Source organism: Peromyscus leucopus, chromosome 20, assembly GCF_004664715.2.
Source record: "Peromyscus leucopus breed LL Stock chromosome 20, UCI_PerLeu_2.1, whole genome shotgun sequence".
Taxonomy (NCBI): Eukaryota; Metazoa; Chordata; class Mammalia; order Rodentia; family Cricetidae; genus Peromyscus; species Peromyscus leucopus.
In genome coordinates, this window is record NC_051080.1 from 63,783,130 (window position 1) to 63,807,882 (window position 24,753).

General features: G+C 50.1%; 1 protein-coding gene across 1 annotated transcript in view; it reads left to right on the forward strand.

Annotated features, from left to right (window-relative positions):
- The first annotated feature begins 3,834 nt into the window (after window positions 1–3,834).
- Zhx2 (zinc fingers and homeoboxes 2) overlaps window positions 3,835–24,753 on the forward strand; it is a 159,098-nt gene continuing 138,179 nt past the window's right edge. Inside the window, exon 1 of the mRNA XM_028871898.2 lies at window positions 3,835–4,310. The gene's annotated coding sequence lies outside the window, so the exon portion shown is untranslated. The remainder of the gene's footprint in view (window positions 4,311–24,753) is intronic.

Sequence of the window (24,753 nt, forward strand, 5' to 3'; positions counted from 1 at the left end):
CACCTCTCCAGGCCTCTGGAGACACTTCTTAACCTCCCTGCACCATACCTATTGTTATGTATATACTGGGGTAACCATACTTGTAAGCAATGGGAGTCTAAGGATTTGATAAGATAATGCATATGAAAGCCAGATGCAATGCCTGGCGCCTAGTAAGTTCTGTTTGATGTTAAGGAAAATAGTCCTGGAAAGTACTGCGGCTGCTCCTGCTGAGGTGGGGTTGGGCAGGATTAAGAACTCTGGCTCTAGACTTTATGGAACTCGTGAATCCTAATTTCTTCCACTTGCCTGTGCAACTTGTCACGGATCCCTGAGCTTCTTCATCTGTGAGGTGGGGAGAGAGCACATAACTTATTAACAGTGCTTATAAAATGTGGTCAGAGATCCTGAAGGTCCTCCAGGATCCTTTCATGAGGTCTTCAAAGTCAAAATTATTTTCATAACAGACTGAAATTTTGCTTGCCCTTTTGACTCTTTTTCTCTCACAGTATGAAGTGTGTGTGTGTGTGTGTGTGTGATGTCACTATGAAACCTATTATTTTGTGCAATTAATGTGTAGCAATAAGACATTTTTATAATTTTTATAATTAATTTCAAATATGTTAACTTTCAATATATATGTATAACCCACATAAATACAAGTTGTGTGGGGGTCCTCAGTGATTTTTTTTTAAAGTCTAGAGGAAGCCTGAGACAAAACATTTTGAGCACAGGGTTATTTTAAGGATTAAGTCGTGATTAGCATACACATGCAAAGCACCTAGTAAACATCACCCTTATAATAGTGGTTTCAACAGTCCTGAAGTCTACCCATCCACATAGAAACAAAATAGGATTGTAGCATTTATCACAAGTCACCCTCCTTTATTCTTTGGTGTGTGTGGGGGTGTGTGGGGGTGTGTGTGCTCACACATCAGGGAGCCTAAATGAGAACACATCTCCTGCAGTAGTTACAGGCAGGTGTCTGTGGGTACTAGGAACTCAGTTCCATCATCTGTGTACTCTGAACCACTGATCCATCATCCCAAGCTCCTTTTGCTCTTTGTTTTGTTTTTCTGACAGTGAGAGTCCGCTGCATGTTAAATTTTGAGCCATCTAAAGACAGCGCAGCACAGAAGCCCTTGCCTTCTCGTGTCTTTGAGATTTGCACCCTGAAGATACAGGTCCTTCCAGGGTCACTGGCTTCCTCACTCTGGCTCTTCCCAGGCTATCTACAACCTGTTACCCAGCCAGGAGCGGGTGGCAACGGAAGCCTGGCTTATAGAGGAGCTTCCTAAGTAATTGCTCATCAAGAGGAAGTGGAGCCTCAAAATAGGAATTGCTTCCTTAAGGTTTAGGCAATTTCCATGGAAACAGCCTGCAAAGTATACCTAATTTTAAAGGACCGGGGGTGTTGGTAAAATGACCTGGAAGGGCATAACAAGATAAGAGATGTAAAAAAACTACTGAGCTGGTGACAGTTTTCATATCTGTTTGTTTGTCCTTTCACTATTCTGGCACACCCTAATTTAGGGAGAAAAGCCAGTGTCCTAGTTACCATTCTTGCTGTGATGGTAAGCGCCATGACCAAAAGCAATTTGAGAGATTGAAGGGTCTGTGGTCTGTTTGGCTTATAGGTTACAGTCCATCATCAAGGGAAGGCAAGGCGGAAACTCAAGGCGTGATACTGGAAACAGAAACTGAAGCCGAGGCCATCAAGGAAGCTGCTTGCGGGCTTGCTCAGCTTGCTTTCCTGAGGAGCCCAGGAGCACCAGACCAGGAGTCGCCCCTTACACAGTGGCCTGGGCTCTCCCATGTCCATCAAGATAATGCCCCATAGGTGTGCCCACAGGCCAATCTGGTAATTCTTCTATTGAAATTCTGTCTTCTTAGGGGACCCTAGTTTGTGTCAAGTGGACAAAAACGACCCAGCTCAGACAACATCCCCAAATTCTGGTGTTGGATGCAAATTGACAGGACTCAGGTCACAGGTATCAGATGAGTCTGGGAAAGACAGGGCATGATCCGGATTATAGTTACCAACAAAGCTCGGAACGGAATCCTGTTAAGAACCAAGAGGATTTTGTCTCCCTAGTGGAGAGGGAGCAGGAAAGCCAGTCTGCAGCCAGGATCCCGGTTTGGGGGCTTTTTACTTAACGGGGGGGGGGGGGGGGGGGGGGGGGGGGGGGACAACGCCCCCTCCCTCCGCCCCAGCCAGCAATAACCCAACCAAAGTTGGCAAGCTAGTAAGAAATATTTGCATGTGCGCTAATTTAATCTTAAATAGGACAAACTCCCGAAGAAACAAAGGTTACCAGAGAAATGGGAGCCCTGGGGGCGACCTTAATTTTTTTTTTTTTTTTGACTACTTCCTTTTTTGCAGTCTATGAAAGTAAAATGCCAAAAGAGGTTCCCCAGAGTCGTGGCCACCCATCAGCCCCCAAAACCAGTCTTCCACTCTAGACTGGGTCGTCGCCTTGGCTACCCCGCAGCACACCGCCACCTGTTGCAGTCCTGGCGCCCCGAGCGGAGTCGCAAGCGGCCGCTAGAGTTCGTTCTAATTCCCCGGAGCAGAGCTGGCTGGGAAACCCCGACGCGACGCGCCTGCTAATCCGCAGGGTGGGAGGCGACTCCGCAGGCTTCAAGCCCCAGGCCCTCTTTTTCCTCGTATAAGTCTCAGCGTCAAATCTGGGTTCCCAGAGCTCGGCCCCCTCGCCCACGGTGGGCTCCAGAGCGCCCACGCCCAAGAAATTCCCAAGCGCCCCCAGCCTGCGAAAGGGACACACACAGGGTCCTTGAGGGCAGGAATGCGCAGCGCAGGCAGGTTGCTGCGGGAGGTCCCTCGGCGTCCCTCAGATGCTCCCTTAAAGCGTTTTAACCCTGCACTGTCGCCGCAGCACAGCAACCGGGTCGCAAGTTCACGGTTCCCAAGGCTGCAGAGAAAGGGCACACACACACACACACACACACACACACACACACACACACACACACACACGCCACCCGCGGGTGCTCTGAAGCTCAGGAGGAGGCCAGGTTTGGAGAACCCTCCCGCCGGGAACGGGGCTGTCCCAGCTCGGAAAGTGACCCGTCTCACTTCCGAAGGACTCCAGAGTGCGCGCTGCAAGCGTGTGCATTTCTCTGAGTCTGAGAATCCCTGCGAACTTGGGCTAGACAAGTTTAAGTCAGCTCCCCCGGAGTCTGTTTGTTTATGGGTTTGGAGGGAAAAAGTTTGAAGATCTTTAACCAGACTGAGCCCAGGCGCGAGCGGAAATCCCCAACAAAAGTGATCTGACTTCGAGTGGTTATATAAGTGGGGGCGCCTTCTTCCCCGCCCTACTCCCAAGCCTTCTCATTACTATTCCGGGAGGAAAATGCATCTTGCTTTAAAAAAAAAAAAAAGTTTTTAAGAATGTTATTATTTTCTGGAGCCGGAAGTCGGGCGAAAGAGCAGGCAGAGTCCAGGGCGCGTGAGGCCCCCACCCGCGTTCTGCCCCCACGCACTGCAGGAGGACGCGGAGTCCCGGGTGTTGCTGGCGCCGGGCAAGCCCTAGCGCCCTGCGGTCCCACGATCCGCCACTCCACGTGGTGAGGATCAACAGTTTGTTGAGCTCATCAGTGACACCTTGAACTTTTCATAAAGAAAATGGGTATTGCACCGGGAGGGTTTGGCCGCGGCCGCGCGCCCGCCGGGTTGTGCTCAATATTCAATGATCTCGCTTGCGCCTCCCCCCACCTCTTCCCGCAAAAATTCCATCGAGTCCGTTACTGGACTCGGACTTTTAAGTTCATTTACTGCACCCCCCCTCCCGTTTGGCCACTCATCAGAGCCTTTAGGACCAGCCTCCCCCCACCCTCAGCTCTCTCCTAAAAATGACATTTTGCCGGCGTCTGCCCAGGGGCCTGAATTTCACTTTGTAACTTTCTGCGGAACCCGAGCCGGGGTGGCAGCTCCGGTGGTGGTATCGTATGCAAATACGCATGCTGACGTTACAGATCATGTGGGTTTTGGCGTAGATTCCCCACTGATCGAGGCATTTTTCCCCCTTTTTTTTCTTTTTTCTTTTTTTTTTCTTTTCTTTTTCTTTTTTTCCCCCCCTTTTAAAAATTTCGGCCAACCGTTCTCCGTACGGGGGCCTTTTCTGTCTGTCTGTCTGTCTGCCAGGCTGGCTTTCCCCACCACCACCACCTCTTTCCCACGGAGCCCGAGTCGGGCGCCGGGTGGGGAGTGGGGAGTGGGTGGGGGGAGCCAGCAGAGTTCCATTTTGGAACGCCCGTGCCTCGTCTCCGCGTTCCCAGCCCGGGTCCCCGCGTTCCCAACCCCGGCGCAGGTAAGAAACTTCGCCCCGGCGCGGAGCACCCGCAGCGGGCACCGCCAGCCCGGAGCCCGACACGCCGGGCGCCCGCTACTCCAACCCAACTTTCCCACCGCCGCCGCGGCTCCCGAAAATGTGTTGTTAATGGGACTTGGCCGGCTTAGGGATGGGGGTGCGCGGGAGGGGGGTGTGCAGGCTTTTTTTTTTTTTTTTTTTTTTTTTTGCGGGTGGGAGGAAATCCGCGGAGATGGGGCGAGGGGTGGGGGGAGAACGGAGATTTTTTTTTTTTATGAAATAGTTTTGATTATAAGTTTGGATAAATGGAAGCCAGACCGAGGAGGAGGAGGAAAACATGTCTACGTTTCCCTATGTCGACATAAGCCACAAAAAAATATGGCGTCCGCTTTCGACAGGGCGTTACGTAGACCCGACTCTGTTTTTTATTTATTTATTTTGTGGCCGGCTCCCTGCCTTCTTGGCCAAACTGCGGCGCATTGTGCGAACGGGGCCGGTCCCGCGGGGACTCCACCGGGACGTGGACCCGTCTCGGCGCTTTTTGGCAGCCTGGGGGGCTGCGTGGAGCTGCTCCCCTCCCTCCCCCGCTCTCCCCTCTTCTCTCCTCTCCCGGTGACGATTCGCCGTAATGTGGTGGCAGGAAGCATGACGCCGTGTTGAGGCTGCCTCTCCTCGCGTCGCTCCCGGTGGCTGCAGGCGGCCGGCGCGCGGCGCGGCGCGGCGCGGCGCGGCGCGGGCGGCGGACGAGCGACCTGCGGGCAGGGCCTGTGCGCGGCGCTGTGCCCACGCCCGGCTCAGGTGCGCGGGGAGGGGGATGCGTGGGGCGCGCGGTCACCGGGGGCCCTGCTGTTCCCCGGCCCGCCCCGGACCAGCCCGAGCCCGCGTCTCCCGCCTGAGTGGCCGTGGCGTTTTTCCAGTCCGTTCCACAAGAGGTTAATCATTGCTGGCGTTGGAGCGTCTTTGTGGCTTCCCCAGGACTTAGGATCCAGGGCTTTGCAAACTTGCCCTTTCCCGAGCAGCTTTGCAGGAGGCTTCGAAGACCGAGAAGCTCGGAAAGTTGGGAAGCAGGAGCATCACAGACAGGAACGTCCCTTTGGCCTCCTAGCTGTGCTGAGCTCGGGAGGCGGTGGAGGAAGATGAGGAGGGCTTATCAAACAGGGTGGGTGGGGGAGACCTGTCTCGGTAGCCAAGTCGTGATTTGCCCAGGCTTCCACCTGACTGATTGGCTTCAAAGCCAGTGGGTTCCAGTGTTCCGCGATGGCCTTTTGTTGGGGGCGGGGAGGAGGAGGGAGCACCCCTCCCTGTTCAGAGTCACTGCTCAGCTGGGGCCCCAGGCATCACTGTCCTTTAGAGCCCCCCCCCCCCCCCCCCCCCCAGTTCTCCATTTGCTGCTCTCTGAAGATCTCTTTCTGGAAGGGAGCAGCTCCTTAGATCTGAGGGCAGCCCTGTGTGGAAGCAGGACTTGGGAGACAAGAATGCTTCCATGTGACCCCTAAGCGGCTTGGACTTCCCACAACAAGCCTCTTAAAACACTCTCTCTAGTGCTGGCTTTCTCTAGAGTAGAGCAGAAATTAACGCCACGGAAGTGAAGAGGGTGAGAGTCTGAGCGCTCCGAGACTTAAGTCAAAAGGTGATTTTCTGTTTATAAGGGCCTCGAGTCTAAGCAGTTCAGGCCCAGGGCAGTAATGTCAAAAAGCATTTGGATGACGGCCAAGTAGAATAAATATCGTGTTAAATGGCCTGTTTGATAGTAAAAATAGACTAATGGAGCCGTCAAGTGGTTCCGTGGGACCAACATAAAGGTTTAAGTTTAAAGTGAAACTTACATAAAGCTGTTTGTTTACACGTGTTCTTTTAAGGCCAGGGGAAATCTAAGAATAATATTAAAATGTGTCCCTGACAGTAATCAGGCCTGCGGTGTGTGGAAATATTGTTACTGTGTAAATATTCAACTCCATCACTGTTCTGTGAATTTGTACCTCGCTTTCTGGAAGGGTTTTGATGTAAGCTAAGGATCCACCTGCAGATAATGGCACTTAAGGGGAAAATTCAGAAGGCCAAAGTTTTAGGGTAAACCAGTGACTTATCATTTATAGAGGTGGGGGAGGGAATCACATACACTGACAGCATTGGATTCTCAAGTTGAAAACAGAGGATCTTGGCTTTGCCCAATGGTGACCGCATCCCAGTCCATCAGGCCTTGGTGGTTACTGGGACACTGTGCCTTTAACAACAATGAAAAAAAAAAAAATCATGTTGGTGTTTTCTTGTAAGTGTTGCAAGTACTTGCTGTGACAGTATCTAGGCCTGCTGAATGGTCATGCTTTATCATGTAATCCTTGCCATTAACCCGCAAGCCAACAGTTACTATTGTCTTCAGATACTGGTTGAGGAAAGGAGGGCTCACAGGGGTGGAGAATGCTTAGCCAGCCCACAGGATGCAATGCAGAGTCTGTATTGGAGGCCTGGCTGATTTCACAGCATTCTTCTCTGATGCAGGAGGTCATCATGAGGACAAATCAAAGGGTCAAGGGCAGGCAAGACTGAGCAAGAACTACTTACTGCCCCCGGTCTCCCTCCACTCGGGGACTCATCTGGATTTCATTTGTTTCTTCATTTATTTGGCGACTGAGTGTTGATGTATTTATTCGTTCAACAACTATCACGTTCCCGGCTACTAGTAAGAGCCCACAGTCGTTAAACATTTGTATATGCCAGGCACTCTCCTAAGTGCTTAGGATGAGACTATTTTGTCTTCGTGACAGCCGGGAGATACAGAGGCTCCCATTCTCTATAGATGAAGAAGTGCAGGCCTAGAGAGGTCAGCTCGCTTGTTGACCAACTCCTAGACCAAACAGCTCGTGAGGCGAGAGTGTCAGCACCCACACCGCGGGTATTCCCACTCCTCCGGGGCAGAGTACCAGACATTGTGCCCATGCTGGGGGGCCAGAGGCCCTGGGCTCAGCACAAAGCTTTGCTCCACGCTAATGGAGATGCTGGTGGGATAAAGACCCCCTACCCTCCAGGAGTTTGAACAGACCGTAGGAGTGCTCATTAGGCCCAATCAAGCAGAATTAAGTAAGTGCTATAATTGAGGAAAGCAACTATTGTGGACGCACAAGGGAGGGTGTGATTGTGCGGCTCTGAGGGGCTCGTGGGGAATCTCCTGGAAGGGGATGGCTTCTAAAGTGACCCGTGAATGAGGAGAAACAAAGCCTGGGTGAGGATGCATAGGATAGCATTGATGCAGCTGCTGGCAACAGAAACTCTGAAGGCCATGGGATTTATCCAGCTGGGACATTTTTGTGGGGATGGGATGGTGCCTCAGCTATATCATTGGAACCCCGAACCGTGTCTTTTCATTTTGCCATCCTTAGCATGTGGGTCTTAGGCCTGAGGTTTAAGGAGACTCTTTCATCTCCAGGCCCCAATCAGAGCTTGGCTATGTGGTGACCCAAATGTGCCAGAGAGAGACGATCAAGTATTTTTAGTCAGGCACACTACTGCCATGAACATGATGGAGTTCTGCTTGTAAGGGGGTAGATGGCAATAGCTGTTGAATGAGCAGGTAGAGCGATTTCTCAGGAAGTGGAAGAAAGAAAGGTATTTGGGTGGTCCTGGAAGCTGTCTGCAGCCTAGGAAGCGGAGAAAGGGGTACCAGGAGCATCATACAGGAAATGACGTCAGATTTCACTCACTGGGCAGGTGGTTGACTTTTACTCTGTAGGCGCCATGGCTGCCTTCTGAGTAGGGACCGTCGTGTTCTTAAGGAAAGTTAGACAAAGGCCATCAGTGTGCCTGGTACAGACAACCTTGCTTGGTTCTCACTTGACATCGCATGAGATCAAGGACGTTTTCAGACAGGGGCCAGTGTTGTCTCAGGGGAAAATAAAAGATGACAGAATACAATGAAGAGGTAAGGGGGAAGGAGAGACAGTCTTTAGATCCTGACAATAAAAATCTAAAATTAAGCCCCTGGACTGAAGAGAAAGAGAAGAGTTCACGGAACTCCCTGGCCAAACAGTCTAGCTCAATCAGTGAGTCTGGATTCCGTGAGAGATTGTGTCTCAAAAAGTAAATTGAAGAGCGGCTGAGGTAGATGCCCAACATTGCCCTCCGGCCTACACACACACACACACACACACACACACACACACACACACACACACACACACACACTGCACAAACCAGTCACCTGAAGTTCTTTTGAGGTGGTTCAGCTGTCCCGGGAGGTGAGCAGCCCTCTTTTCCCAGTGGTTCAGATCACGGAGCAGAAGCGGCTGGACCTCTTTCCCAGCTACTTCTTCCTGGCCTCTGGGATTCCCGGGTCCTAGCCATAGCTCTGCCTCTCACCGGCAGAATCGCCTCGGCCTTGGCCCTCCCCCCTGCATTGCTTTAAATCAAGAAGGTAACAGGAGTGGGCCTCAGAGCTCCGTCAGCTCCCACATGCAGGACTCCCCCAGCAAGAGCCAAGCTCTTGATTCCTCTTGTTCAAACTCTATTAGCCTTATGCCTTTGGGGAGTTACTTGAGTCTCTGAACCTTGGTGTCTGCTTTAAAGCAGAACCATTCATAGCTGCCATATGAATTATTATGGAGCTTTAAAGGTTTATAAAAGAGAATATATATTATATATAATGTATATAATAATAATAATATGTAATGCCCATAATATATAATGTATATTATATAATGTGTATAATAGCACTACCCCTGACACATACTGTACTCATCCATCATCACCATCATCCTGGTCACTGCAACCACCTCTAGGAAATGACTTCCTTGTGTCCTCGTAATTAACACACTCAGTGTTAATTATCCACCAGGGACCCTGTCCCCATCTCATTGTGCTCGCCTCTTACCTGAACACTGGCACTTATTCTGTGGCCAATCAGAGTGGCCATAGCCGTGAAAATCCTGATGCATCTGGTGCCAGTCGTCATGGGCACATCCTCCGTGGAATCACGGTCCACACCCACGCAGAGCAATGCTGGGGGCCACACTGCTGTTCACATGCCCCGTAGGTCGACACTTAGATGGATGTTGTGTGTGACATTGGTAAGGCAATTTTCTTCTGAACTGGTAAAAAAAAAAAAAAAAAAAAAAAAAAAAAAAAACAGAGAGAGAGAATAAGACGAGGAAATGTGGTCCCACCTCCCCTCCCCAGCCCTTCTGTAAAGCCCCCACCCTACGTTGAACAGGTTGTGATATTAAGAAAATCCTCCTACAAGCTGTTTCCTGTTCTGTGCTGGTAGTCATGCATTTAAGAGAGGTTGATTGGCAATGGTGTGTGTGAGAGAGACCCCCAAGGAGCAAAGCTATCCTAACAACATTACATCCATATTTACCCAAATTTCCCCAAGAAATAGAGGACAGGGCCAGAGCCAGCCACCCTATGCCCCAGTGAGGACAGTTTACCTACTGAAAGCCTCAACTTATACCCCTTTTAGTCCCGCCACACACCCTACTTCCTAATACGAGAATGTTCCTGGAGATTAAATCTAGTCACAACAGTGTTTCACACAGCAATAGCATTTAACACAGAATGCAATCGGCAGTGAATGAAATCTGTGTAACATTGATCTACAGGAAGTTCGATAGTAAGGAGTGTGGCCCCAGTGATAACTTTGAAGAAAGAGGTCTGTGGTCTGCCTTTGGGGTGCTCTGGCTTGGTGTGGGATGGAAGTGTTACAGGCCTGCATTGCATTTATCTCATAGAGGGAACCAGGAAAAACCCCGGGGAACTGTTTGACATTCAAACAGTATGGGGAACTGATTTTTGTATCCTGGGGGCACTGGCGTGGTCAAATAGAGTCGGCTCTTTCTTTGGTGAGCAGTCCTTCCTGTTGGGGTCTAGGGACCCACTCGTGGATGACAGAAGCTGTTGACAGCATGGCCTGGCCTGGCTGGGGTGTTGTGAGCAGAAGGTCCTGGGTATGGCTTCTCTTTGGTCCGCTTGAATGCCTGCAGCTGCAGCTGCAGCTGCTGGGCTCTAAAACATCTGCAGAACATGGAAGGGGCCTAAGAAGTCTAAGTTAAAGAGCAGACAGCAGGCATGCATGCATGCATGCGTCAGCAGCACACAGGTGACAGTCTCAAACTGGTATTACAGAAAGACAGGAGAAAAACACTCCTCAGTGGGCCAGCTCCACTCCCACAGCTTTGTCAGCTCTGGCTGGTGAAACTGAACAAATGCAGAGCTGCTGCTCGCTCACTCAGGCACACCACAAGCCCACAAATCAGTTCATCTGAAGAATAGCAGTGGCTACTGTGTGCCAGACTGAATGCTTCCCCTTTATTCTGCCCCTTCATCCAAGCAGGAGGGGTGAATGGAGAGCTATGTCTGGTCCACTGCAGAGACAGGAAAGTACAGCTCAAAGAGCTGAAGCCCTGGCTCAGGAACACACAGGGAAGGTAAGAGAGTCGGGTCACTTCCTCAGATCCGCTTGTGTCTAGGGTTTTCGAGCATGTGGACAGACACGCTCCTGGCCAGCCTGTAAGGAAGTGTGGAGAGAAGGTTTGGTTTAGACACACTACGGGCCTGTCTATCTGGTTGCTTTCCAGGGGTATAGGGAATGGGCCAGCATGTGTACCGTGTGTGTGTACATGCAATGGGTACATAGAAGAGTATGGTCAGAACTGGGATTCTAATCTTCACCCATAATCTTTAGAGTCCCGCCACCCTCGTGGCATCCCTCTGTGTCAGATGTTCCCGGGGGTACTGTACTCTCTCCTTGACCTGGACACAAAGAATCCCAATGAGCCAAAAGCTGCAGAGTTGGGACCTGAAGAGGAACTGCCCCCCCCCCCCCCGTAGGATACAGCACAGCCTTGCTAGCCAATGAGGAGCAGGGGTGGAGGGGACGGGCGGGGGACAGGCGGGGGGTGGAGAATGGCTGTGTTGCTGTTTTTATACAATAAAAGAGGATCATTGTAATTGGGAACCTTTGAATCATAACACGTCTGCCCATGGCTCTCTCCAGCTGCAGAGCCGTTTCGTTAAATAGCACACAGAAAACTCCTTTCAGCCGATATTACATCCCCGCTGGTCTTAAAATGCGAGACGAGGCTGAACCGCTCTAGCAACAAAGCTGTCTCAGGCTCCCCCCAAGCCCCTGGGCCTACCCAGGGTCCCCGAGGGAATCTCTGTGGCCTGTGGAGGATGACACGTTGAAATTATTTTCATTTGCGCTTCACCTCTGCCTTCCTAGAAACAGATCCTTCAGGGTATCTGCACACTGCCAGGCCAGTGCCCGGTGCAGTGAGGGTCAAGTGATGGCAGAGGCTGGCCTGTCAGGGGGAGGGGGGAAGCAGCATTAGTACCGTTTGTAGGGCTGGGGTGTGCCTTGGCTTTTGTCGGTTTTTTGTTGTTGTTGTTGTTGTTTTTAACTTTGGTCTCTTCTTCTTCTTCTTCTTCTTCTTCTTCTTCTTCTTCTTCTTCTTCTCTCTCTCTCTCTCTCTCTCTCTCTCTCTCTCTCTCTCTGTCTTTGCGTTAGTGGCAATATTGGAACTGAAAGCTGGAAAGGAAGTTATCCTCCAGCCAAGACATTTCAGGGAAGGAGTGAGTTTCGGGTAAGAATGGACTCTCCTCTAATCTCTCCAGCTGAGACCTCTGCCTCTCCTGATGCTCGGGAACTGCCGTCTACTATCTTCTGGGGAACTTTGTGTTACAAAATTGATTCTGAACAGGCTGGGTGCTGCTGCCAGAAACAAGCAGACTAGGAAAGCAGGAAGGTTTCTGGGTATTTTTGAAGAGCCAGGTTGCTGTAAAGGGAAATGGACATCCCAACAACTGATACTGCATCTAACAGTGTGCAGTTGGACAGGGTCTCACCTTGGCACTTTTAGAACTTTTCAGAACACTGGGTCTCCAAGTACATACCCTACGATCAATTGAAAGGATATTCGAGGAAATGAGTTTATTACTAGGACCCAGGAATGTTCTAGATACTTTAGAAGCCAAACCTTAGGCAGTGGCCCACACCTGCGGTCCCAGTACTGGGAGGCAGACACAGGAGAATGACTGCAAGTTCAAGGCCAGCCTTGGTTGAAGAGTGAGTTCCAGGCTCTCCCGGACAATGTAGTGACATAGTAAGGCCCTGTCTCTGGAAAGGAGGCAGAAAGAAAGGAAAGAAACTGGGGGGTCCAGCTCAGAGTAACTGAGGTCCAGGAAGCTATGCAAATGGGCACCAGATCCCACAATCCTTGGGTAGTTGCTTTGTTCTCTGGTGTAGTCATTTCAGGCCTTTCTGCTTCCTTGTTCAGCAGACTCATCCGGGTGCCTTTCCTCCCCACTTCCGTTCCTCTTTCCTGGCACTGGCTGAGCACCTGCCAGAGTGACAGATCAATGTCCCTGCTCTCAGGAAGTCCCTCAGTGGTGCTGAACCACGGCCGCTGCTACAGTCCACACGGCTCAGCTTGCTGGCATCAAGAGTGCAGGTCTGCACGCCTTTCTTCTGACACCCCTAAGAAAAATTAGCATTCTGTCTTCTGCATTTGACAAGCAAGCAAGCACAAGCTAGGAAGACGTCTGTCCAAGGGTTTCAGAAGCCTGGCAGGCAGTCTAACACCATCTACCCCTGGGACTTGTAAGGTCCTGGGCACTCTCTGCATCTCCCACGCTCTGTGCTCCTTGTGGCCTTACTACATACATGGTTAACACAAAGGGTGGACCCAGAACTCAAACACAACCCTTTAGGATCCAGGAGTTTTGTCTACTTCGGGCAGGATGCATTCAGTGGTTCTTGCTCAGAAGCCAGCACGGAAAGGGTCACATCACCCAGGGGTACAGAATCACAAGAGACTTCTAGGTTAGTCCCTCAAAGTCTCCTAAAAATGAAGGAACCTTTAGGAAGCTAAGTGACAGGTACTCACTGGCATAAAAAAAACATAAAATTTGATGAATACAAGCGCTTGTGTCTGGCATTGCTAAGTATGGCCTCTCTTCCTTCTTTTCCTCCCTTCCTTCCTCTTTCCTTCTCTCCAACGATTCCTTGCTTTCTTTTCCTGAAATAGAGAGGCAATATGTAACCCAGGTTGGCCTTGAATACACAGTCTTCCTGACGGAATAGAGAATGTGAAGTTAACCTTTAAATTAGCTTTGTTGTGGTGTGTAACGTGTTATATTCACCTACTTGAAGCATACAATAGTGCTCTTCAGTATATTTACCTAATTTATGTAGCCATCACCACTAAGCAGCTTTAGGACATTTCCATCACCCCCAAAAGTGAATCCCATGCACCCATAAGCAGTTGCCCTCCATCTTACCTCCCCAGCTTCACCCCAACCCTGATCAACCATTCTAGACTCTTGGATCTATGTCTTTTCCATTGTATACTCTGTAACCTTTTATGTCTGGTTTCTTTTCACGTGGCTTAGAGAACTTGAGGGTCACCCGCCAAGTAGTGTGTATCGGTGTTTCATCCCTTTGTATGCCGGAACAGTCCCTCCCGCTGTGGCTATGCCACGTTTTGTTACCCATTTCACCAGCTGATTGGCATTTGTGTTGTTTTCTCTCGGGGGGATTCGAGACGGTCTCTATGAACATTTGCGCAAACGCGTTTTCACATACACACGTGTTTTCACTTCTATTTGTTTGGTTTTGAGACAAAGTAGTCCAGGCTGGCATTGAACTCACAATGTAGCTGACACTGGTCTGAGACCCTTGATCGTCCTGCCTCTGCCTGCCTAGGGCTGGGTTTATAGATGTGCACCCCTATGCCTCTTGGCTGTCAATGTTTCCATTTCTTTTTGGGCACTTAAGTACAGGAATACTTAGAGAAAATGCTACCTATTTGCCGAGCCTTGATACTGTCATTTGGTCCATTTCACAGATGAGGCAACAAAGGAACAGGGAAAGGAGGGTCACACTGCCCGAATGTAGAGGAGCAGGACTCAGCTTTCAATCTGTCCAGTGACTACCCAGGACCAGGACTGTAGCAGAGTAAATAAGGTGTCCTGGGTGTAAAAAAGTAAGGATGCACTCAGTCTTGACTCCAAGAAGCATATAGTTAGCATTAGAAAGGCACTGCCGCTTTAGATTTTGCCCCCTAAGTTCCTAGCTTGCCATTCACCTTATCTTGGTCCCGAAGTACTCAGTGCTGGGGAAGGTGGGAAAGCAAAACGATGACCATGCATTCCTTGTTCTACTGGACTGCACTTGCAGAGGTCTAACGGCTGCTCAGAAGTGGTGGTGAGATCAGGAGGATTCTACCTTTGCCTCATGTAGCCTAGTGCCTGGCACCGAGGCCCTAGAGGTACTGAGCTGGCACCGTTGTGGTGGTGGCTGACATACCTCTGACCTTATGTACCGTGAAGCTGCCTATTAGTCACTCACTGTAGCTTAAGGGACATCCTGATACCTTTCTTTTGTGACCTGAAGCCCCATGCCCACGGCGTGAAAGGATGAGCCACCTCCCGGTGATCAGGCAGTTTTCTGGATGGACGAATTCTCTTCTAACCTGTTAGGCCGACCCCAGGAGATGTAAGTCCTGGCTACAGTACCAGCTCTGGCTCTGTTTTAACTCATACCTTTTCCTGCTGGGCTACATACATTCTGTGTCTAGCTCTGTCATCTCCAAAGCCAGAGTGATGCTTTTGTGCTTCCCAAATGGAGAAAACACTGATAGATAGTGTCTTTGGGGTCAAGGTAAGCCAGATATGGGATGCTATGGATTCTTCTTGTGGAATAGGCCCTGTTGGTGACCTTATTTGTTTCCTTCTCCACCTCCTGGTCTTTCACAGTTGAAGTATGGAGGAAATACATAGTCTATAGGAAAGGACTTGGAGAATCTACTTTGAGGTATCTAGATAAAGGAGAGATGTATCAGCTATGCAAATAATTTGGACTGATGGGGGCCTTGTTGCTCAGTTTAGTCCAATGCTGCATAGGTCCTGTGTGTGGCTTAGACTCACTCTTAATAACAGAAGCTCAGGGATCCTGCTCAGTCCTCCTGCTACTCCTCCTAGCCTTGAGCACATAACATGACTACCACCTAGACACTGGTGAACAGGGGCTATCCATGTGGAGGGTCACCTCTGCCTTGCACTGTCCACCGATGGTGGAGCCCTGGAGAGACCTCAAGCTTGAAGAACTCCAGGTCTTTCTCCTTTGATTCTCTCCCTTCCCCCCAGCCCTGCCACCAGAGCAGCTAGCCTTGACCGAGTGGTTGCTCAATAGATGGTTATTAAACTGATAAGTGGAATTGAATCCATGAGAGTTCTGCATGCGTGCTGCGTGCGTTGGAATGGGAGAGGGACATAATGCTGGTTCTAACTGCATGAAGGTGGAAAGAAACTTCCAGAGTGCTTTTTTTTTAAAAAAAAAAATCTGTGTTTTGTTTTCAAATAAGAAGAAAAGAGGAGGGGCTGGAGAGATGGCCCAGTGGTTAAAAGCACTGGCTGCTCTTCCAGAGGACTTGGGTTCAATTCTCAGCAACTACATGGCAGCTGGAAACTATAACTCCAGTTCCTGGCACCCTCACACAGACATACATGCAGGCAAAACACCAATGCACATAAAATAAGAGTAAATGGATCTTTTAAAAAATAATAGAAGAATAGAAGAAGAAAAGAGAAAGTCATACTGGAGGGACCACCAATTTGTCGTCTGTCACCAATCACTCCACTTAGGTGTGACTTGAAACTCCGAAACCCATTGTCTTCCACTGGTTCTCGTAAACCTTCCCTGGTCACTGGTTATCCAAAAGTCAACACCCAAATGCTCCCAGGGGCTTAGCAAGTAGTAGAAAAGGCTGAAGAGGTCAAGTATAGACGGGTGGGATGTGATACAGAGAGGTACCCGGGTGGAGGGGAGGGGGGGCTCCTGCCTTGGCCCTTAGCATACGCCCAGTTCTTCTGCTGAACTCTCCAATCCTCCTGCAAATGAAAGTAACCTCTGACCCATGGGGTCAAGTCCAAATTCCTGGCCCTGGTACACTGGCTGTCTTGGAGCTGGTTTCTTCCTAGCAGGCATATTTTCCTCTAACTACTTTACCTCTTGTATGTATGCCCCATTCTGGCTGCACCAGATTAACCCCTGAACCCTAAGTACACGGTCACCTCCCCCTTTTATTGCTTTGCACGTGGGGCTCCCGCCCCGATCCCCTAAACTTGCAATGTCACCTTTTCCTTCTGTGGTGATTCTTGCTTCTCCCTCTGAGAGACCAGTGTGCCCTGAAAAGAGAATTGTTGTCACTTTATGGATTTTGATCTGTTTATGTATCTGTCTGGGGGGGGGGGCGCGGAGAAAAGAAAAAAACAAAACAGAATGAGTCACTTTCCACCAGCAGGGAGAACTTCCTGTTTGTCTGTGTGCTCCCAACACCACCAGTGCAGGGCTGGCCCACTCAGTGGGTTAAGAATGAATGTCTGTGGAGTGCATGAATGCCTGTCTGAGTGAGCAAAAGGCTGTCTTTCCTGAGAGAGAGAGAGACCTCCCGGGGAGGACTGAGCTGGCCCGGTACAGGTGCACAAGGAGCTGCTGCTCGCTGCTGCCCCTGGTGGCAGGTCTTTGCCAGAGGCTTGAAGGACTTCCTGGACAGTTTCCTACCAGGAGGCCGTGTCAAGGCAGCTTCCACCGGAGGAGAGCTTTGTCCTAAATTCCGAGGCTTTTGGCAACCTCTGCCTGTCTGCCTGCCTTCCTGCCTGCATGCCTGGTCCCAGCATGCTGCCTCATCTGGACATCTAGCCTAGGCACTTCCTGGGTCAGCTTCCTGCTTTTGGCTGGTGTTACCCTCTCTTTCCACAGAAGCACCAGGCCTACCCTCCTGAATGGCAAAACGGAGTGCATTACCACTGTCCCTGCGGGGCCTTTCTGCTCCTTCCAATATTAAATAAAACTCGCAGAGCCTGACCTCGAAGCCTAACTCTAAATTAGGCATGGGATAAAGTGTAGACTGGTAGGTGAGGGTACAGAAAGGTATACTCCCAGCAGTCAGGAGGCTGAGGCAGGAGGATCGTGAGTTCATCTGAGGCTACCCTGTCCCCAAACAATCCAAAACAAAATCAATTCTAAAGGTATCCAATAAGGAGATAAACTTGCTGGATGCCAGCCACTGAACCTTATTTAATGTCACTTAAAACTACCTAACTTGGTTGAAAATTTACACCCATTCTGCAAAGGAGAAAGCTGAGGCTACAGGACACGACGTTGATGAATTACACTGGCAATAGCAGATCTGAGTGACGTCAGAGACAAAGTTCTCTCCTGTTGCTCTATAAAGACTGCTAAGATTCAGTGTCACACCTTTACCAATAGAGCTCGAGGACCGGCCCTGTGTCAGAATGGAGTCAACAGCAGAAACATCGTTTTGTCCCCAGAGAAAGGACTTTGGGACATTAACACAGCTCCTTGTCCTCCAGATACTCCTGTGGTTTTGTCACCTGTCAAAAGAGCTAGAGGGCCAATAATCTTACTGGACCAACCTGTACAGCAAGAAAAATTGTTAAGATTGTGTGTGTGGGTGTGGGTGTGTGTGTGGGTGTGTGTGTGTGGGTGTGTGTGTAATAGTGACTAATAGACCATTTTTCAAGGAAGGTGCATGAAACCCTGTGACAGTCATTTTTAATTGTCAGCTTGGCACAATGCAGAAAAGAGTCTCAAGGAAGGATTATGTAGGTCATTTTAGCCTGTCTTCCTGCCTGTGAGGGTTAACTGGGTGGGAAAACCCACCCTGTGTATGGGCAGTACTATGTCATGGGCTGAGCCCTGAACTGTGTAAGAGTGGAAGAAACCGAGCTGATCAGGAAGCATGCACACATTCATTTCTGTCTGCTCTTGACTGAACATGGTGTGACCAGCTGTCTCCTGTCCCCCACCACCACCTTGATTTCCCTGCTCTGATGAACTGTGACCTGGAACTGTAAGCTGAAACAAACCCCCTTTATCCCTAAGTTGATTCCAGTCAGGGTGCTTATCACACCAACAGAAATAAAACTCGAGCAGACCCCCTAGACTAGCTGATGAAGGAAGCATGTGACACAGTGACAGATGAACCCCACTCTCCCAGGGGCTTAGGAAACCAGGGTCTCCCTCTCAGGAAGTCAGTCCCCCCAAGGAACCACAGCTCTCCAGATAGCTTTATTTCAAGCTGTGACTTGGGGATTCGGGCTGCCAAGATTTTATGGTTGTGACATTTGAAGCCACTGGCTTTCTGGCTGCTGGAGCAGAAAAGAAGAAAAGGGACACATACCCGCTCTCTCAGACTTGCCACATCTGCTCACACAGGGAGCCTGGGCAATGTTGGGTGGGCCTGACTCTCCGTTGCATAGTACAGGGTCTCCGCCCACCAGAGCCCAGCCAGGGCTTGTCGGTGCTGTTCCAGCAGGGCATCATCAACATCTGCTTTGCTTTCTTCTCTCAGTGCTGAAATACCAGAAGGTCCCTTCCGCCTCTGCCAGGTCCTGTTCCTCTAGAATTAAGACATGACCCTTGAACTGGGAGTCAGGACTGCTGCAAAGACCATTAGCAGCAAGGCCCAGGCCTACGTAGAAGCTCCCAGCCACTTAGTCTGAGGCCATCTTTAGCTCTAAGGACAGCACCCAGTTTCCCTTGCAGTGTTCAGTAGAGTAGCCATCCTAGCAAAATGAAAAGCCGCCCAGCAATTTTTTTTTTATTGTAACGTATTACCTATTTGCCTTTTGCATATACTCTGGAGCATTACCATTACAGTCTAGTTTTGCACTGAGCAGTCAGCGTGGCACAAAGGTTAACATTTCATGGGCTCCTAATTTATTGCCAAACACCAAGGAAGCTGAGCGTCACAAGAGTAATGCTAATGGCCCCAGTTCACCCCAGCCCTCAGTGGGCAGCTCCCCCGCCCCCCACAGCACTGCTGCTGCTGTAACTTGTACACCCCACCCTTGTGAGGTCATTACATCGCTCGCCTCCTGAAAGAGGCCTGGGGAAGCTCCATGGAACAACTGAGCAAGCTGAGACTGAGAACAGTATAAAAAATAAAATAAAAAAGTATAACTGGGAAGGGATACAGCCGGACCTCACTGCCCTCACTGCGGGGAGGCCTGGCTGATGCTAAACCCAGCGCTCTTTGCAAGTCCGGGAGGTGGTACAGAAAAGGCCAGGGCTTAACCCACAGTACTCACAAGCTGTTTGCGCAGTCCACTCCACCCAGCCATTCTGGGGTCTGTCAGAAGTGGTTGAAATCCTGGGTCCTCGACTTAGTTCTGCTTATTCCTATAGGAAACAAGCACCCACTTGCTACGTGGCCGGTGCCACACTAAACGTTAGGCCCACGGCCACGGCAAGTGAGATACTTCTCTCCGGCCATGTTTGTCTATTTCTCCGTGGAATTTCTTCAAAGGACCACTTAGGAACCTGGAGCCCAGCACCCTGGTCAGGAATGGTTGTATGTTCAAACTTGGCTCTGAAACCTTGCCTGGCAGATGGGCTCCACGTGGGCAGCAAGCCTTCTTTGACCAGGCAATCCCAGGACTAACCAGCAGGCATTTGTTTTGACCAATTTTACCCTCGTTCCTGTGGTGAACAGTCAGCTGACCTCCTTCAAGTATCAGCTGACCTCCTTCAAATTCATCTGGTCCAAGCACCTGGGGGTTTGTTTGTTTATTTATTGATTTATTTGGTTGGTTGGTTGGTTGGTTGGTTGGTTGGTTGGTTGGTTGGTTGGTTTTTAGTTTTTCAAGACAGGGTTTCTCTGTATAGCCCTGGCTGTCCTGGAACTCACTCCATAGACCCGTCAAGTCTCAAACTCAGAACCCAGAGACCCGCTTGCCTCTGCTCCCTAGTGCTGGGATTAAAGGCGTGCACTACCACCACGCAGCCATTCTGGGGTTTTATAAGAGGGGAAATCTGGACTCTCCCTGCCCTCTGAATTCCCTGGGGTCCCACAGCTGGTGGGAAGTGTTTGGAGCTGGCTTCAGAGCAGCATTCCGTGGCAATAGCACTGTCAGTGATGTTTCTTTCTGTAGGGCACTAGAGGAAGTCCAGTCAATCATCCTTAGCCCTTTATGGCACTTTAGACCAGCGGTGCTCAACCTGCCTAATGCTATGACCCTCTAATACACTTCCTCATGGTGTGGTGACCCCAAACATAACACTATTTGTGTTGCTACTTCAGAACTGTCATTTTGCCTCTGTTATGAATCATAATGTAAATATCTGTGCTTTCCGGTGGTCTTAGGCGACCCCTGTGAAAGGGTTGTTGAACCCCAATGGGGTCGAGACCCACAGGTTGGGAACTGCTGCTTTAGACATTTTTTTTTTAATTTGCTCCTCATCACTACCTATAGTGTCCAGGATGGAGAGTGACCCAGGACTGTCTCCCCATGTGGTAGCAAGACTCAAGGGACCAAGTAAAGGAGCCCAGCTGTAACATCTGTCTCAGAGGAGCAAACTGTGCACAGCCTGAAATGTTTTCCAGGGGAACCTGGGATAGAATTTTGTGATTTGTTTTCTTGTTTGGTTTTTAGCATCAGAATTTCTGGCCATGTTCTCTGCTAAAGACAGTCATTTAAAAATATGGATTGGAATGGGACTAGGAAAGAAAAAGATCTAAAAGAAATGTGTTATTAAGTATTATTTGGAGCTGAGTGGTGATGGCATACACCTTTAATCCCAGCACTCAGCCTGGTCCAAGGTGAGTTCCAGGACAGCCAGGGTTACACAGAGAAACTCTGTCTCGTGTGTGTGTGTGTGTGTGTGTGTGTGTGTGTGTGTGTGTGTGTGTGTGTGTGTGTGTAAATAATTTGGGGACAGCCTGGGCTATATAATGAATTCTAGGCTGACGTAGACTGCATAATAAATGTGTGTGTGTGTGTATGGCGTGTGCTAGTTAGTCTGAATGTGTGCAGGTGCACATTGCTATGAGAGACTTGAGGTCAATATCAGGAGTCTTTCCTTGATCGCTCCCATTATTTTTTGAAACGAGAAATTCCCAGTGTATCCTGGAGCTCATCGATTTGGCTGAGCTGGCTAGCTGATGCTCTGCCCCACCCCCTGGTGGGGTTATAGACACGCTCCATCACCCTTGGCTTTTTACATGGGTTCTGGAGATCCAAACGAAGGTCCTTGTGCCTGCACATCAGACACCCTCTGCTAACTGAGCCACCTCCCCAGCCTGAAGTCCATCTTTTTCAATGATAGGGTTTAAGTTTTGTAATTCACTCCCCAGCTAGTGGGACTGGTTTAATTACCCAGCAGAACAGAGGCCTTGGGCAGCATCAGCCCCCTGGGTAGCCAGGCAAGGAACCTCAGGTCCAGGCCTCTCTGGCTGGCAAGCTTACACAGTTTGACTCCACCCTCAGATGCGGGAAGTGGCCTCTTTCCTGAGATTCTATGAGAGTCCTGTCCACCTACCCCCCCGCCCCCCGCCCCCTCCAAATACCTTCTCTCTGAAGCAACTTTTGAGAACAGAGAATGCCTTTGCTTCCTCTCTTAGCCTAAGTGGTACAGATAGAAACAGTCTGTCCTGCCATTTGTGGCCTTGAGGACCAAAGACATTGATCTCCCCTGTATACTTCCTATCTCAGCCACTGTCCCATCCTCTTCCTCTTCCTCTGTCCTGAGTCTATATAACAGCCATAGCCAGAATCCTGGTGGCCCCTTGCTTTTCTGCTTGGTTAGTCATCCCTAAGGCAGCTGGTGACCTGCCTGTAACCCTTGGCCTCTTCAAAGACTCGCAGGAGTATTTAAGTCCCAGACAGCACACTGAAGCCCCCAGGCTGCAGCGGCCACCCTTTTGGCAGGGTGGGTGTTCAATGCATATTTGTGGAATCTCTTGATGCTGGTGGACCCACGCTGACCCTCATCTGAGATATAGGTGGTTGGAGACTTGGCACAGTGGTGATTTGTCCTGGCAGCAGATGAGACATCTTTATACCACATGCTGTTGGTAACCCCCAAAGGCAATGCTGGAGTTAATCATGAGACTAGCTAGTGGTCACTTACAAGCCAAGTCTTTTCCCAAGAGAAGACAGAGAGGGAGGAGGGAGTGGAGGAAAGGGGAGAGGAGAGGAGGCAGGCAAGAGCAGAGACTATCTTGCTCACTTCAGATGCGTGTTGGGGGCTTTCCTGAAAGTTGTGGAAACAAACCCCGAGTCCACATCTGGAGCCACTCTGCACCTGTAAAACAGGTACACACATCGCTAGGACACCACTTAGGAATCTCCGCACAACTTTGACTCCAGCAAACGCATGGAATGGTCTGTCTCAGGAGTTCCCATCTGCAGACACTCCACTCTGCCAGTCACAGCTTTTGGTGAATGAAGCTGCTGTACATTTGTATGGCTTTTGGCGGCTTGTTCAATAGCAACCCCTGAAACATCCCTAATCCTAGGTTTTCAGCCTGTGGTTCTTTATGGCTAATTATCTACTTCATTCTGGATATCTGTAATAAAAGTCTCAGGACATATTGGGCAAATTATCATTTTTAATAGAATAATTACTTAAGTAAACATGCTCCTGCACCTCCCCCAGGATGATTCCTTCTGTGAGATGTAATGAGTTTTATAGGTTGGGCTTGACAGCTTTCCTGATGAGCAGGATTTTGATATGGGGCTTATTATATTTGGGGGAGTCTGGGGACATGATGGGTGTTTTCATTCCAGAAAGTAAATTTAGAACCTGAGGATACACAAATATTTGCTAAGTCCCTTCCCCCCCAAATGCATCTTCAAAGTAGGATGTAGCCAATCCCCCCATCCCTTCTCTGTTTGGATGTGCTATCGTGGAACTTTCTACTACTCTGGAGCATACGGTCTGAGAGAAAGTCACGCACAGGCAGGAGCTAGGAGTCCGGAAGTTACCTGACTCAGCCATTCTCCTGCTGCTGACTTTGAGCTAGTCATTCACCCTTCTGTGGCCTCAGTTTCCCCACCTACCCTCCAGGCTCTGAGTCATGTTCCTCTCAGCAAGTTACCGGTTGGGCTGGCTCTGCCCTTTCCATGTTGGCAGGCGTCTGACAGGTGGGATTAGCCTCTCAGAAGCCCATTGGCTCCTGGGTTCTTGGGAGCAGCCAGTTGACTTAAGCCTTCCTGGCATTCTTATAGGAGGACTTGACTCTCCACCTAAGTTGCCCTGTGGAGCTGAAGCTGTCCTGACATCTCCTTGGAAAGCCCACATAGTGCTGAGCAAGCCAGCTGCCTCGAATAGCTTCTGCTGGTCCAAGCCAGTGCGTTCCAAAGTAATGTCTGCAACTGATTTACAGAGAAGCTGCTAGAAAGGGAAAAAAGAAAGGGTGGCTGGGGGTGGGGCAGGAAAGGGCTGGCAGGTTCAGTCCCAGGGCCTGGATGGAAAAGCGAATGGGTCATGGTAAGGGGAGGGTGCATGCGCACTGGCGAGCTGGCCACACCGCCCTCCCTTCCTCCCTCCCTCCCTCCTCCTCCTCCTCTTCTGGAATGCAATGTGTATTTACTGCCCTGTGGATCCCAGTTCCTCTCAGGAAGTCATTTTTTCCAGGGCTAGAGGAGACTCGCCGCCGGCCATCTCTCCTGAGAACTCCTCCAATTCCCCCCGGTTAGAACTCTTGGGGATCAAGGGGTGGTGGCTAAAGAGGCCTTTGGAAAAGCCGGGGAGAAGAGCCTGTAGGTGGTCTTGAGGATGTATAGAAGTGGTCCCCCTGGACTGACCTTGCCATCGCCCTCCTTCTGCTGTGAGGCTGGGAAGGAAGGAAGGATAGAAGGAAAGCAGCTCAACAATCTTCTCCCTTCCCTGCCCAGAACAAACAGCCCCACAGGCCTGCCTCCCGCAGAAGCCCGGCCCCTCTCCTAGGCTAGCAGCTGGGACGGGGACGTGGCGGGGGATTGGCAGTGTATTCAGCTGCTTTTTTCTTTCTTCTTCTTTTTCTTTTTTGCTGAAGGTTCCCACTTAAGATGTAGGGATCTTCCTCCTTCACAGGCTTTGGCTGGAGCTTTGTGTGACGTTCAGGTTTCACCTCCCCCATAAATAGGGTGCTCTCTCGCGTGTCCCTATCCCATGTCCCTCTAGCCCATATCCCATAGCCAAGCCCAGGACTGCTTGGTTTGGGTGGGTCTTTGTTCTTGAGCTGTCCTAGGCATAGGATGGTGTTTAAGAGCAATGTCCTAGCCCCCGAATTCTGGGTGCTAGAGGCACCTTTTCCCCAGTTAGGACAACCAAAAAAGTCTCCAGGTGTGTCCAAAGTCCCCTAAAAGTGTGAAAATGTCCCACGGAGACCCTTAGGCCAAATCACTGCCTGCTCTGTTTTCTTCCCAGCCCCTCTCACTCTCAGGAATGGTCCTCATTCTTTCCTTGACCCTAGTCCTTCTCTGCCTGGCAGCACATCACACACACCTGAGAAGTTTCTAGATATCCCATACATACCTGGCCCCGCCTTAATCATTAAACCTGACACTCTGGGGTGTGGGAACTCTTTGAAGTGTCCCAAGTCAGTCTGGAGACCACGTGGTAGGCTCTCTGATCTCCCCAGGGTGATAAGCCCTTCCAGAG